Source organism: Xiphophorus couchianus, chromosome 5 (genome assembly GCF_001444195.1).
Source record: "Xiphophorus couchianus chromosome 5, X_couchianus-1.0, whole genome shotgun sequence".
Taxonomy (NCBI): Eukaryota; Metazoa; Chordata; class Actinopteri; order Cyprinodontiformes; family Poeciliidae; genus Xiphophorus; species Xiphophorus couchianus.
The window spans coordinates 39,404,874-39,419,774 of NC_040232.1; positions in this window are offsets into that span (position 1 = coordinate 39,404,874).

Sequence of the window (14,901 nt, forward strand, 5' to 3'; positions counted from 1 at the left end):
CTTTGTCCTATTTTTTTTTATGTATAATCTTTCCAGTCAGATAGCTTAAAAATTAGTTTTTGGCTATCATACCTGCTAGTTATTGTGCTAAAAAGGCTTTTTTTCAGTAATAATGCAATATCTTTTAGCAATTTTGCTTACTAACATGTTTGGTTGATTTAATAGATTTTAATCTATATTTTCAGCTTGATACAATATTTTGACTCTTTCTTGCTCAATTGCTTGCTAAACATTTAAGTTATTTTGTTAGCTAGCATGTCTGTTTGTTTTTACTACTTAAATGTTATGTTAGGTCCAAAACTCTGAATCCCAGAATTAACATGGCCACAATTTCCAGGAAGAAGGACCTTCTCAGCATGATCACATGACATCATGGTTTAACCAACGTCTGCTGCTCAGAGCAGCTTCTCTCCCACAGGCCCCTGCACTGGTGGGGGACATCTGCCTGAATCCTTTTCCTTGCTGGTTGAGAATTCCTGTCTTCAAAATTGATTGGTCTAGCATTTGCCAAACTGGTAACTGTATCCGAGCAGAAATTAACCCTCAGCCTAGCTTATTGAAGCACCTGCAGAAAGAATGTTAATATTATTCATTCACCGAGAAGAAACGTTGTCTGACAACCTGGACGAAGCAGTTCTTCTGCTCCTGTGTCCAGAGAGAACACAAACCCGAGCTCAACACACATACCATGTGTGTTAGTCAGACCAGGACTCTGCCCGGACTAACACAAACTTCCCCAGCCTCTAGCTTGAGTGGTCTGCCACTGTACAATGGCTTTTCCCTTGTTTATTCAACTGGCCAAGGCCACCAGGTTTGCTGTTGTTGTTCATAGGACGCCTTCTTTTCCATAGGATCGATCGAGTAAAGGCATATGTCTGGGCAAATTTGGGAAATTTAGGTTAGAATAACACAATTTATTGTGGTTTAAATTGCCTTTTTGAATTGTTGATGCTTGAACTGTGTCAGACCACAGCAGTCCTAGAGCAAGAACTGAGGATTCTAACTTTTTCTCCATATTTTCCTTTCTCCACTAACCAACAGTACCTGGGTTAAAGACTGTTGGTCTTTAATCCAGGTACTGTTGGTTAGTGGTTTCATTCATATTTGTTCCTTATCCCGTTTTTTTAGTAGTTCACAACATATTTGCAAACGAATTCTAGTGGAAAACTAATTTGGCCTCATTCAAAATTCCTCCAAATAATTCTGGTTCATACTGAACTGTCATTTTAGTGCTTTTTGATTTATTCTTTTTTGTTCCATTCCTATTTCACCCTAGGTTTAATTATTATAGTCTGAGTATTTTTGTTACCATAATAAATTATAAAACTTTTGGAGAGAAGGTGTCTGTGTTTATTCCATATATGTGTGCAGAGCATCAGTGATCAACATAATCCTTTATCTATTGTTATTCAATACCAAACATCACCAGGCAGTTATTCATAAAAAATAACAGACTGAAAATTATCTGATAATCATGTTGTATCCACACTTGGATACAACATGATTAACAGCAGGACATCCACAAAGCCAGTCTTTTCTTTCGGTTTGAAAACAGCCCTTCTGTCTCGTAGTTTGAAGCAAACCTTTCAGCTCAAGTGTTGGTCTTTCTTTAATTCCTGCTTCGATTGAAAATCTACTTTAGAAAACTGTTTAAGTGTAGAAATGTAGTCATCCACGTTGACATCAGAAGAGAGGAGAAAACAATAAATATATTGCTGCACTTGACTTATTTATTGTATGGCTAGCTCGCTGTCTCCTTTTCTGCAGAAGAGAAGTCACAATACTATTGTCAGGGATCATGAGCGCCCCCTGCCATGAGGAAACAAAACTGACTGCCTCACCTCAAATCTGTTCTCTGCCATTTATGATCGCTCTTCAGCACACACATTATATACATAAGCTAAATAATTGAAAATCAGTTCATATCTTAAATGTTTTTTAACCATTTTTTGTCGACATACAGACAGGAGGAACATGCTCTGATCCTCTCGCTAACGTTGCGCAGTCTCTGTCTTCATAATGTGTGTGTGCAAACAATATGTGTGTATATATATATGTATATATATATATATACTGCATGTGTGTGTGTGTGGGTGGGTGTGTGTGTGTGGGTGTGTGTATATGTGTGTGCACCCCAGCGGCCTTTTGCGGCTGGATTTTACAGTGACGATGAAAAGTTGAGGCAGAGTCAGGTGGAACAGCAGTTGTTTATTCTTCTCACAGCATCAATAATCTTTTCACAGGTGAAACTGCAGCCTTAAATAGTCCCAGCTATGACGGATCAAACCACCTTTAATTCACAGGGGAATCTCAATTCGCCGATCTCCACCTATTTAAATAAAATACCTTTTACTAAATACAAACATTTCAATTTTTTATAAATATTTTATGTTTTATCATTACACCATAATGAAACACCACAAAACCCATAAACAATTCCCCCCACACTTTTCAATGGCCTCTCCCGGAACCTATAAATGGTGTCTGGACCCCAGGGCAGTATTTGTTCAAACACCCTGGAGAGGACACAGAAAAGACAGGTGAGTCACTTCATATTAGCACTCCACATTTAACATATTATGCACAAACATTTGCTCAGTTTCACCCACCAGTAGCTCATTGCTCTGAGTAACATTTATCCTCCCTTCACAGGGAACCAGCTGACGTCTCAATGAGGAGCAGCTGTGCAAAGCCCAGAACAAAAGGCTACATGCTAATCACTAAAATACTCAATAAATACAATTAAAACTTCTTTTGTGCAAATTGTTATTTATGTGCAAATCTATGCTTAAAGTGCAGCGCTTAATAAAGTGCAAAAAGTGCTTTTAAAAGTACTATACAGTGACTTGAGTAAAAATAGTCCCAGTAATGAAGATCTCTTCATTACAGTGTGTGATTCTAATAAAACCCCCAAGAGATGGACGCTCTAATCTGAGCGGAAGTGGGACAGGAGAGGGGAGCAGAGAGTCTCATGTAGACACACGTTTTTATGTTTAAAAAAATAAATAAATAAAATAATAATAATTTGCACACTGGGAGGCATGAGTTGTGTCACAAGCCATAGACCAGCTGCAGCCAGAAGAGAGAGGGGAACAAAGATATGAGGGCGACTACACTTTTGTTTCCTTTGAAATGAAAACCTACCTAGAATTTACTACAGAGTGTCACTGGGTTGTATCCGTATGTGGTTACGTTTATAAGTGTGTAAGTGTGCATGTTGCTTCTTCAGAGACAGAGTGTGAGGACCACTGCGGCCTAATTCTTCCTGACGTGATCCATCTGTTCGTATCTAATGGCCAGTGTAACGACACACTCTTTGACACAAGCCGTTACCTCCTATTTAATTTATAGAATTTGGAGACCCCCACATGCCCAGCTGTAATGCAATTACTGTTACACACTGGAGCAGAATGCATTTTACCCCGCAGGAACATACAAGACTTAACATTCATAAACACAAGCCCGTATTCCCACAGATAGGTCAACTTAATCTCCTGGCTGCACACACATGAACATGCGATCGGCTGCTCTACCACATATAGCCATACTCTAGGGGTGTGAGATGAAGCAGATAAATGACGATAATTAATTTCCTGGATTAAGAGCGTCTCCATCTGAGCAACCCCGCGGCTCAAGAGGAGTCAGAAGGAAAACAAGACGAGTAAGTTGGAGAAAAGTGGATGATGGAGGACTTGGAGGGTGATAGCACTGGCTCTGACAGGCCTGCTGTAGGCTGTTGGCGCTTCCCAAGACTCCAAACATCCTCATTAACCAGAAGCCAGCCTACACACTTAACACGTGTGTTTCTGCATGTGTGTGCAGTCTTGTATTATTGCTAAACCGTTGTGATTGCGTGTGTGTTTTTGCATTTCTTACCTTGTAAGGCCCATTTTTCCAACAAAGACTATGTTGTGAGGATCCACTGCTCCTCATGGTGCTCAAAGTGTATTTTTGGATTGGTGTAAGGGTTAGGATGGAAGTGCTAGGTTAGGTTTAGGGTTAGGCTATAGAACTGTATGAAAAATGAATGGATGTCAGTGGAAAGTCCTTGTGAAGATAGAAAAACATGCTGTGTGTGTGTGCCTGTGCTGGAGATAGCTTGAAGAAGAGGGAGAGATACAGAGCAGCGTGGCAGCCTACACACCAAACAAACCTATGAAAATTCATAAGGACCTGGCGACGCCTACTCACAAATACTAAAAATACTGGAGTGAGTTGAGCCTAGTCATAAGAGAGGAAAGGGGAGGAAGAAGAGAGAGGAGATGAATAAAAAGAAGTGAGAGAGCAGCAGCAGCAGAAGAGGAGGGAGAAAAGACCAGATTGGTGTAACATGAACCAGGACAGAAACGAGTCGAAAAAGAAGAGAAATAATAGTTACATCAACTGTTTCCAAGTTGGAACATCTATTCTTGGGCTCCAGTGGCCAGTAACCACTTTATGTGTGAGTGAGTGTTTCAGCGTGAAAATCCCCATGTCTTCCTTTATGTTTCACAGCTTGAGAATAAGGAGAGAAAATTTTGCCTTTTTTCTCAGCTTGGTGTGTGTCTGTGGTGCACAATCCCTCTGATTTGATGGATATTGACAGCAATTTACTGTCAAAACCATCTATGGAACAGAGGAGAGAGTCTAGGACAGACACCCCCTTTTGATTCTGATTCAGCCTTTAGAGCTGATACACAGTCAAATAGACTTTTGTCGAGGATGTCAGAACGGCTCCTTTCACAGCTGAGATGGTGGACTTTCTGCAGGCTTTGGTAGAGGTTGACATCTGATGTTTGATTGACAGTTCAGCTGCGTATGCAGAGTATCTCTGTGGTGTAGCTTTTAAAATCGGAGTTTCTCACCTGTCTGTTTACAGTGCCACTGCACCTCAGACTGTCAGGTGTGTGATAGTCAACTTATGATTTTTTTTTTTTTAAACAAAATGTTACATCATCAACATTGTTTCTCAACAGCTATTGTACAGTGTCCCCATCCTGTTTTAATTTAAAACTTTGCAAATTTTCTCAGTCTTAGTGGAGAGGTTCATATGGATTTATGCCAGATGATTCTACAACAATAATGGTTGAAGAACTTTCAAAAACAGCCAAAAATTATAAAAATATTTTCTTTGGTTTTGGCCCCATTTTTCCTCAAACTATGTCCAAGATCTGATCATTTTTATATAAACGTATGTGTCTGTTAAGCAACTTATCTATAGAAATGAACTTTGCTGACATAGATACTCCAAAACTAAACAAGTACAACACTGGTCTAAACATGAAGAAACTGTGATTCATAAACTTGGCACAGTACCCACATGATCACGTGGAACTGGTGTGGTCAGACACTAAACCTGATGACAGGACATAAAGTTATCAAAGCACTTTAGAAATCAGAGAAACCAACAAACAACTCCAAGTGTTGCCAAGATAGTTTGGTTACACTATGCTATCATGTTCATCAGGACTGGTTTAAACATTTTCAAAAAGGAGCTTAAATATAACAGTAAAATTGAAATATTTTTAATAGAGCTAAATACAAATTGAGGATGACCAATTTCAAGATATCAGATGTTAGCCAAAACAGTAGCAATGTATTTTTTAGGCCTTTTATAGCTTTCTAAAGACTGAATTTGCTCTACTTGATACACTCAAATCTCACCTCTTAAGAGTGAAACTGCTTTGCAATTTGTGAAATTGCTTAGCAATTTCTGAGCTTTTATGCATTATTCACTGTAGTGTGGCAGAAGGAACTCCTACTGCACCTGCTGACTTTGTTCCTTTTTGTTTTGAAGTTTAAATTAGAGGTTATCTTCCAAATGATTTCTTAAAAAAACACCCAGAAGACAGAAAACATTAGCTCAGGAAGTTTAAAGCAAGGGAGGAATTTGTCATTTCACCACTTTCAATACCTGTGTTTGGGATTCATGATCTTAGAGTAGTATTAAACATAATAAATTTACATTGTAAATTAAATCAGAACTAACAACCCCATAACACTTTTATCTGCTGTTTTCTTCACTCAGATCAGCCTGCTCATTTCCTTCCTAATCAATTCCACTTGATTTTATACTGATGCTAAGCCACTCAGTGATCCATGAATTAACAAAAGTATTTTAAAGGCTATCCTCTGAGCATGATTGTTTCTGTATCTGTGATGAACTGCAACATTGTCTGGGATGTATCAGACCTCTCGCCTAACCGATGACAGTGTCTGTGACCCCGCCAATGAACCTCCACCCGAAACTCTACTATTCAGAACATAAAGTGCAAAGTGAATTTGGAAAATAAATTGTCTTAACAAATTATATAAATCCAGTGATGCCCACTGTTGGCTTTTAGCGTAACGTCTCCTTAAGGTGCATTTCAACAGTATCTGCCCTGAATCTTTGTCCTATGTCGACTTAATGTCAGGAGCTTTCAACATTTATTTCATTTATTTAGCTCTGGTCTGTGGCATCACCAGTGAGGTTAAAGTACACAGTAAATTCGGCAAATAAACTCTTCTGACCTTTATTGCACCTCCTAAACACTAGATGTGTCACTGAGACCTTGTCAGCTGATGTTTGTCTATTCTGTAGGACACAATGTCCCTGAAAGAAAAAAAAGTTTTGTTTCTTTTACATTGCTGTTTAATCTACTGTCATGAGCTGGGAAAAAATCAACAGACATGTTTGCAAAAAGAAGTCGCATCATATTTTCTTTGAAGACTTACAGTATAAAATAGCTTCATGATTTTGGTTATGCCTGTAGAATTTAAACTATTCTTACCCTAACCCTATCCCTAACCCCTAACAATAAATCGTTGGGTAAATAGTTTAAAAAGAGAAGATATTAAACACATGCTTTTAAATTATATTAAACACATGCTAACCTTCAGCAATGGTTGCAAATGCAAAATGAATCAAACTCATGTAACATATTGTTTTGTTTCAGCTCTCTGCAACACTTTGTCACCAAGCTCTATCCTTTTTTAAACCCTCGCTATTTGATCAGTTTGACTTCAGAAGCCACCAATGACATTTTTATTACAGAAAGATAAAATTGACCTTTTACATCTTTAAGATGACCAGAAGAAGACTTACTCTGTACACTGAGGGCGATGAGTTCAGCCAAAAGTAAAACATTCAGGATTCCCAAAGATACAGCCACACCGAGGCAGAGCCTCTGTTTGGAACTGTTCCAACCTTAACAAAAACCTTAACCTTAGCTAAATTAATTAAACACATACTAGATTTCACTGTAATTTCATTCTTACCTGTGTGTTTAGAAGCAGTTGGTCCAACAGGTTCCATATTGATGTAAATTTCTCCATCCCTTCAGACTCTGTGTTGGCTTGTAACACTGATTATAAAATCCATTCCAGTAGTTGAACTAAGTGAAAAACTGGGGAAGACATGAGATGTCTGGTGTTCAAAATGGAAAGTAACATATTTTAGAGATAACAGCCAAATAAAGTGCGGTTTCAGTATTATTTTCTTAAATATCTTACACAACATAGATTCTTGAAGGTTTCAATATTTTCATAAGTTCATATCTGCTTCTTCCTTCTGCTTGGTTGTCTTATTCATAATAAACACATTACACTTTTCTATTGGTGAAAAAATAATTGACGTTTACATTCAAGCACAACTTTGTGGTATACCACCTAATTAAAAATAGTTTTAAATCACTGATATAAGGATGAAAAATACATCTGATATTATGATGTTCCTGATGTGTCCAAAGTTCCAAAAATATTTCCTAAAGAGTAATAAATTGTTGGAGCAGATGACTGGTTCTCTCCTTGGTCATATGGACCTACTAGTTTTACAGGTCTCATTCTGTCCTGATAACTAGTCATAGTCTTTCTCCCAGTAAATGCAACTATCATTTTTGCATTTTCTATATTCTGCTCTTTCTGTTTCACTCTAGTAACATAAATACTGACATTAAAAAACCACAATCCCTGAATTAGGAGGGAATGTGGGGCAAATGTGGTCAAAGACCTGCATTATCACCAAACTTCTATCACCGCTGAATTGAAGAATTATGGAATTGTATGTATTTATTTATATTTTAAAGTTATGTACATTTAGGACTGCCATCTAGTAAAAGCTGCATGAGCTGGTTTCTAGTGTCTAAAACTCAGTCATCATCTCTTCTCATCTTCCGAAACAGCCATGAGGGAGATCGACAGTTTGACAAATATATCTGGGTGCCCCAAGTAAAACCGATCAGTTTGCCACCTCTAGTCCTTTTTATCTTTTCCGTCTTAATTCCTTCCTCGGCCCATATGAGACCATCTTTAACTATGTCCAGTTCCGATTTTTCTGGTCATCTCCGTCAAGTCCTGTTGAAGTCAGGCATCTCTAACGATCATTACTCGATGTTTTGCATCGGAGCAGCCTCCTCCACAACCAGTCAGGGTATCTCAGATCAGATGATCCACGTTTTAGGTCGCTGGTCATCCCCGGCGTACCGTTTATACATCCGCAATAATCTCAGTGATTTATTTCAAGCTCACTCTCTCCTCTGTTCAATTTAAATCAGACTCTTTTGGAGATCTACGCAGGCTTGGGAAAACAGGAGGAACCATTTCCTGAAGACAAAAACTCCACGTAGAGTCTTCACCTCCCAAGTCATTCAGCATTTTCCTCGGTTAACCTCATTCATTCCCCTCATCCTTTCATCCCCTCTTCCATCTATTCCTTCTTCCCTCCACCCCTCCATCCCTCTTCTCAATCCCTCCATCCATTCAACCTCTCACCCCATCCTCCCCTCATCCTTTCAGTCAATAAATCTTTAGTCTGTGGATTATTTTGTGTCTAGATGCAATCTAATCATTCAGTTCACAATTTAAGTGAATTGTGAACTGAATGATTATATACTGTAAATTCTGGGATTCTGCAAATTAAACACTTTTATAGTATATTTAAATTATTCTTTTCATACAGTCTAGGCTCTCTGAAAATAAGAAATTACCTTTCAGAGAAAATATAAATATTTTACTATTTTACTATATTTGAGATTTTACTTAATCTAACTGATTTGACTTTTAATGCGTATTGATGCTTCACATTGAGCATTTATAAGCTTATCAATTACAAGAGGTATACTGTCTTTGTTAGTGAACATTAGTGAACAGACATCATCATTAGAACCAAGGAACCAAAGCTGTAGATAATTTTAAAGGTAACAGATCAGACATACAGACAAATACAGCAATAATCTGTTATTTGTTGTATAGAACATATTCTGAAACAGCTATCGTCATTCCAGACTGCATGGAGGTTTTTGAATTTGTCAGATTTTCAATAAGTTTCACCCACACATTTTTTTATATTAATTGACTTCTTAGACAGCAGTGAAAGAGAAAATTAGAGTTGTACAGCAATATTGGAGCAATCTCTCATTATTTCAGCGATTTTGTATTCTGTCTGAGTATACACTGTCATTTTCTCACATTACAAGCACAAAAATCTGTGAATTTTATTTGACTTCATTTGATAGGCCAACACAAAATAATTGCATAATTTTGAAGTAGAAAGACAAGTTTAAAAAAAAAAAGTGAATAGTGTTGCATCTGCCTGACCCTGATATCCAGACTCAGAGATCGGGTTGTAGAAGAGTCTACTGAAGTGTTGAGATATAAAATAACATCTCAAACTTTGAATATCTCGCAGAGTATCCACTTGCAAATCTAACAAAGACACAAATTTACCAAAATAACAAATTTTGCTGGGAAATACATTGTCTCAGAAATTATTACGATAAATGATAGCATTGTTGTTTTGGCAAGATTTTCTATTGATATAATATATTAATTACGCCCTCCCAAAGATTAAAAAATGCCTTTCCAAACAATGTCTTACACAGGAACTGAAAGACATTTTAACTATCCAATAAATAAACCAAAAAATAGATAAAATGGATTATGAAGTCTCTGTAAATACAATTGCCCTTCAAAATATATTAATGAGGCTCACGCAAGGAAAAACAGTTAATACTGCGTACTGGGTGTCAAATTTTTGCAGCATTTTTTAAAATTGCGTCTTTTCAATTAGATTAAAGGGCAGCATCTCTTTAGCGATCAAGCAAATTGTCTTAGTGCTCATTATTTTGCTCTGGCATTTTTGTGTTTGTCAATAAAACATTTCAGTGACTGTGACAGAAACAGCTCATTGGTTGTAGTTTTTTTTTTTCCCAAGCTGGGAAAACTGCATCAGATGATTATGTTTTATGTGCATCCAATCTGACTGAGCTATTTTGAATAGACAAAAATATCAGTTTTATTATGTATGAAACTGGTAGTGCACACCAACGCCATTACAGATCAAATGTTTCAGGAAACCTTTAACTCACAGCGGCTAAATACATCTGAATAACACACCCTGTTGATTTTTATTTAAGAAAATGGAAAACATTGAATCCTTTTTTTTTGGCCTTTACAGCTATGCAGTGCTTTCTGTTGGCTTCTCCCACAACATCCCAACAAAATACAATGAAACCTATTCATAAGGTGATACAATGACATTCTTTAGTTCACATACCCTAATTTTAATAATATCAACCATCATATTTTAGCCAACGTTTTTTACTGTCATGCAAGGCTTTGAGTCTTGCTGTAGAACCACCCAGGATATCCACCTTTTCCCTCCTTTGAGGATGGCCTTTCTATTGGCTTTAGTAAAGGCTGACAGGTGATGTGTGACCCTGCAGTCTGTCACTCAGCTCAGCTTGAGCAACAAAAGCATCATGGCCTCTCTGATAGTCAACCATAAATCATATATGAGCATTGAGTGGAACGCTTTCACTTGATTAATGACAACTAGTCTCTGTCTCTCACTTGCACACATAAACAGCTCCACAGTTATGCTGATGGCTGTATGACAATCAAGGCACTTCTGGTTGTGAGATTAGATGTCAAACATTTAGAGTAAATTTAGGTTTAATAACCTTGATAATCACAAACCCAATGCCCCACCCACCCGTTTACAAATAGTGACACAGCATTGGTGTTCTAACAGAGGCTTTCCACCTGACTGCTGCCTGCTGAGGAATACTGGGAGGCAGAAACAAGGACTTACACAAACTCTGCTCTGTCTGCATCTCGGTTGGCCTCTATGTTGAGCGCCCATATATGTGAGAACCGCAGCTCTCAGACTTCAAGTCGTTTTGTTGTGTTTGTTTTATTTTGTCTCGTCTATAAATGATGAAGCTCCAGGCAGGAGAGTAGGAAGCACTCAGCCCTAACCAGGAGGGAAGAGCTCGCCGGCGGGCAACGTCCCCTCGCCACTCGCCACCTCCCCCTCAACCATAGAGGTCCTATGACAGACAAACTAGGCCAGCTCCTGCATGTGTGTGTGCCTGAAATGAGAGATGACATATCCTGACATTCTAAAGGACCCACTGTGTTCTGTGTTGCTGATGTGTTATTTATGGTCAGAGGTGTAAAAAGGTATTTTGTTAGTTCTTTATTTATTGTGGACAGTAATGTCATTGTTTATTGCTTTGCTTATTGCTTTGAATTGACATAAATTTCACAGAACATCCCAGGAACCTATAAAAGAACATTTTAATCACTTCTGAAAGCGATTCAATTTTCAATGCTCAAAAAATGTTCAAAAGAAAATCAAAACAAAAAAAGAAAAAAATGTTATTGTAATTTTCTTCATTGATGTTGAATTTATTTTTGTTTTTTAACCAAAACCCATAAGTTTTATTGGAATACAAATATATTTTGGATGTGGTGTACAGTTGAAATCCAAATCATTTCTTAGTATCTTTCTTCCAAGAAGGTATGAAACAAAACCTCAGAACAATGCCAAATGCTTTTGAACATCTCTCTATTTTGGTAAATTTTTTTGTGACAGACAAAAACAAAAGTGTGAATAATTGGAAGAAGAAGAAAATGGTCAACTATTTATTTATATATATATATATATATATATATATATATATTAGTTAGAAATATAAATCTGAGAAATGTGGTGTACATCTTTTGGGTAGTAACTGTCCAGCGTTCCAACACCTTTAATGGAAAAATTTGCCCAATCTTCTTTGCAAACTAGCTGAAATTCAGTCAAGTTGGATTGGAAATGTTCAACTTTCGCCATGAATTCAAAGTTGCATTTGGGTCTGAACTTTAATTTTGCCATTCTAACACATAAAAAACCTGTGATCTCATCCATTCAGCAGTTCTAGCTGTATGTTTAGAATGATGATCCCTCAAAAGTCTTATTCACCTCCATCCCCATCTCTTCTAAACAAAAGGATCCTCATAGCACGACGGTACCACCAGCCTTCACAGACTTCGAGGCAGAAGCACATTTGCACCATCATGCAAACAATAACTTTACTGTTTACACTCATTTTTCATGTTGTAACTATGTTGAGATGTTGACCGAGGATCACTGTGTAATAAGGCTAAGATGAAATGGTTACCATGAATCTTCCAGTGGCTTATCTATCTACCTTCTTTTAAAGCAAGTCCCAAGAAATTGATTAAAGGGTTCAGATTTGCCTCTTCAAAGCTTACTTCATTTATTCATCCTGTAATCATGTGTGGATTTTTAAACAGTAGGAATTCAGGCACATTCATGCCCACATACAAACAAAACACCCAGAACAGTTGTGACACAAAATAGCCACAAACTGCACTTCTAATCACCCAAGTCTGCTCTTTTCATTCTGTGTGTCACTTTTTGACTGTTTTACATTCATCTGTGTCGTTTCACTAAATTTGAATGTCTTTTTGTGTACTATTATAGTTCTTCTGTCTCATTTAGGTCATTTTATGCCTCATTATACATTTTGGGTGTAATTAATGCTGTTTGTGTCTCATTTGAGCCAATTTGCATCTCTTTATAGTCGCTTCAAGTCTCATTTTTGTATTTGGGTCTTGTTTTAGTGTATTTGTGCCAGATACATAACTGTTTAGAGGATTCTTATTATGTGTTTAAATTTAGCTTTTTTGTGGTGTTGGTGCCTAATTTCTAATATTTATTGATAAATTGGACTAAAACATAGAATATAAATTCTTTGAAGTAAAGTTATTGGTCATTAATGCTGTGAGCTATCAGTTTGATTTCTCATTTTCCTCATGTGCATTTTTCCTCAACAAAACACAAGACATATTTCATCTGCATGTCAAAAGATTCCTGTGGCATGAGCACCTCAATACCACATATTCTGTGTGGCGATGCCACTCTTAATTTTTTTTGCAAGTGTTACATTTTTCTAGTCTCATGCTACTCTATGAGATGAACTCTTTCAGAGTTGACATGCTCTGACACTGATAATTTGACACTAGAGATTTAATGGTGTAAGTTATACTTACAGGTTCATCTAAGAATAGATCAAAAAATACATTCGGAACAGTTTTCAATATAATTCATTCATTCCAAATTTAAATGACACCAATAATCTCTACTTTGCACTTTCATAATAAAACTCTTTCTTCCATCAAAAAGGAGTCAAAAGAATGAGGATAGCAATGCTATATTTTTATGGTGTTTTGTATTTAGAACCCAACATATACTAGTTATAGCAAATAAAATGATTGTATTTTGAGTAAGATAGCCCTGCGACAGACTGGCGACCTGCCCAGGGTGACCCCGCCTCTCGTCTGGAACGTTAGCTAGAGATAGGCACCAGCACCCCTCCGGACCCCACTAGGGACAAGGGTGTTAGAAAATGGATGGATGGATGGATTGAGTAAGATAGTGATAAAAAAAGTAATTAATAAAAAAACAGCTTGATTTACTTTAGGAAACTAATTTTATTTATTTAGTATTCATGGAACTGCATCCAAAATTCCCTTTTTAAATCATTTTCCCAAGTGTGAAAATGAAATTGAAATAGCATTTTATTTAAACCCTTGTCATAGTTAAACAGGATTTTCAGTTAAATAAACCAGCTTCAAACTTTCAGCCACGTTAACCCGAGCCATGAATTATTGAGCTGTGACCACAAAGATGTTCCAACGTCATCTTTTTTTGTTGGGGTGAGCTTCAGTGCTCTTTAACCATCACTGCCTCGCTTTTTAGAGCGTGACATGGCCAGGAAAAAAGCCTGGAAGTTCAGTGTACAAGAAAAATCTTTGTACAAAATTGTATTGAATTAATCTCACACTAGGAGAAAAGGGCAAACTGGGCGACACAACAGGAGGCAGGGAGCACAAAGCATTTCTTTTTTGTAAAAAAAAATAAAAAAATACCACTGGGCCAGATAGATGTTTCCTGCTGGCTTCTCAAGCTGGGTATGGATTACCAATTGAAGTCTTCCAACTACCCAGCACCCATTATCTCATTTAAAGAAACTAATTTCTGACGTTTATGTTGCTAGAGAAGCTTAAAGTTTGCATATCTTTTTGATTTTTGTTCATTTGTAGCTCCATGTCTCTGTCCACAGTGCTGACTGGGGGGCGGCCAGCCGAGCTGGAACTCAAGGCATTTGAGACACTTCATGCTGACTGTAGGTCTGGTGATGCTGAATAGCTCTCAGCCTGAGTAATAGCTTTCTGACTTTATCATAGACACATCATTTTTTTACCAGAATATACAGAATGTGTGTTCTGGTTCTTATTAATACTAATTTTGGACTTCTGATGACTCATCTGAACTGCTCTTTTACAGTTTTTTTTTTTTTGTTTTTTTTGGGGGGGACGGGGGGGCATTATGAGTAAATGTAAATTTTCATCACAGCTACACTATGGTTCTGTTGTTGGTCTCATTGTTGCTGCTGTTGGTATCCTGAATCATCAAATTATCCCATGAGCAGGTTAAGGTTTATGAAGTGATCTGAGCATAAATGAAGCTAATATCTAATCAGGATGGATACAGATTTTAGCAGTGACTCCACATCAAAAAAATCTAATCTAACCCTTTATGGTCTCATCCTTTTCTGTTGGTGTCGCCTTTGATTTTCATTTTAATTG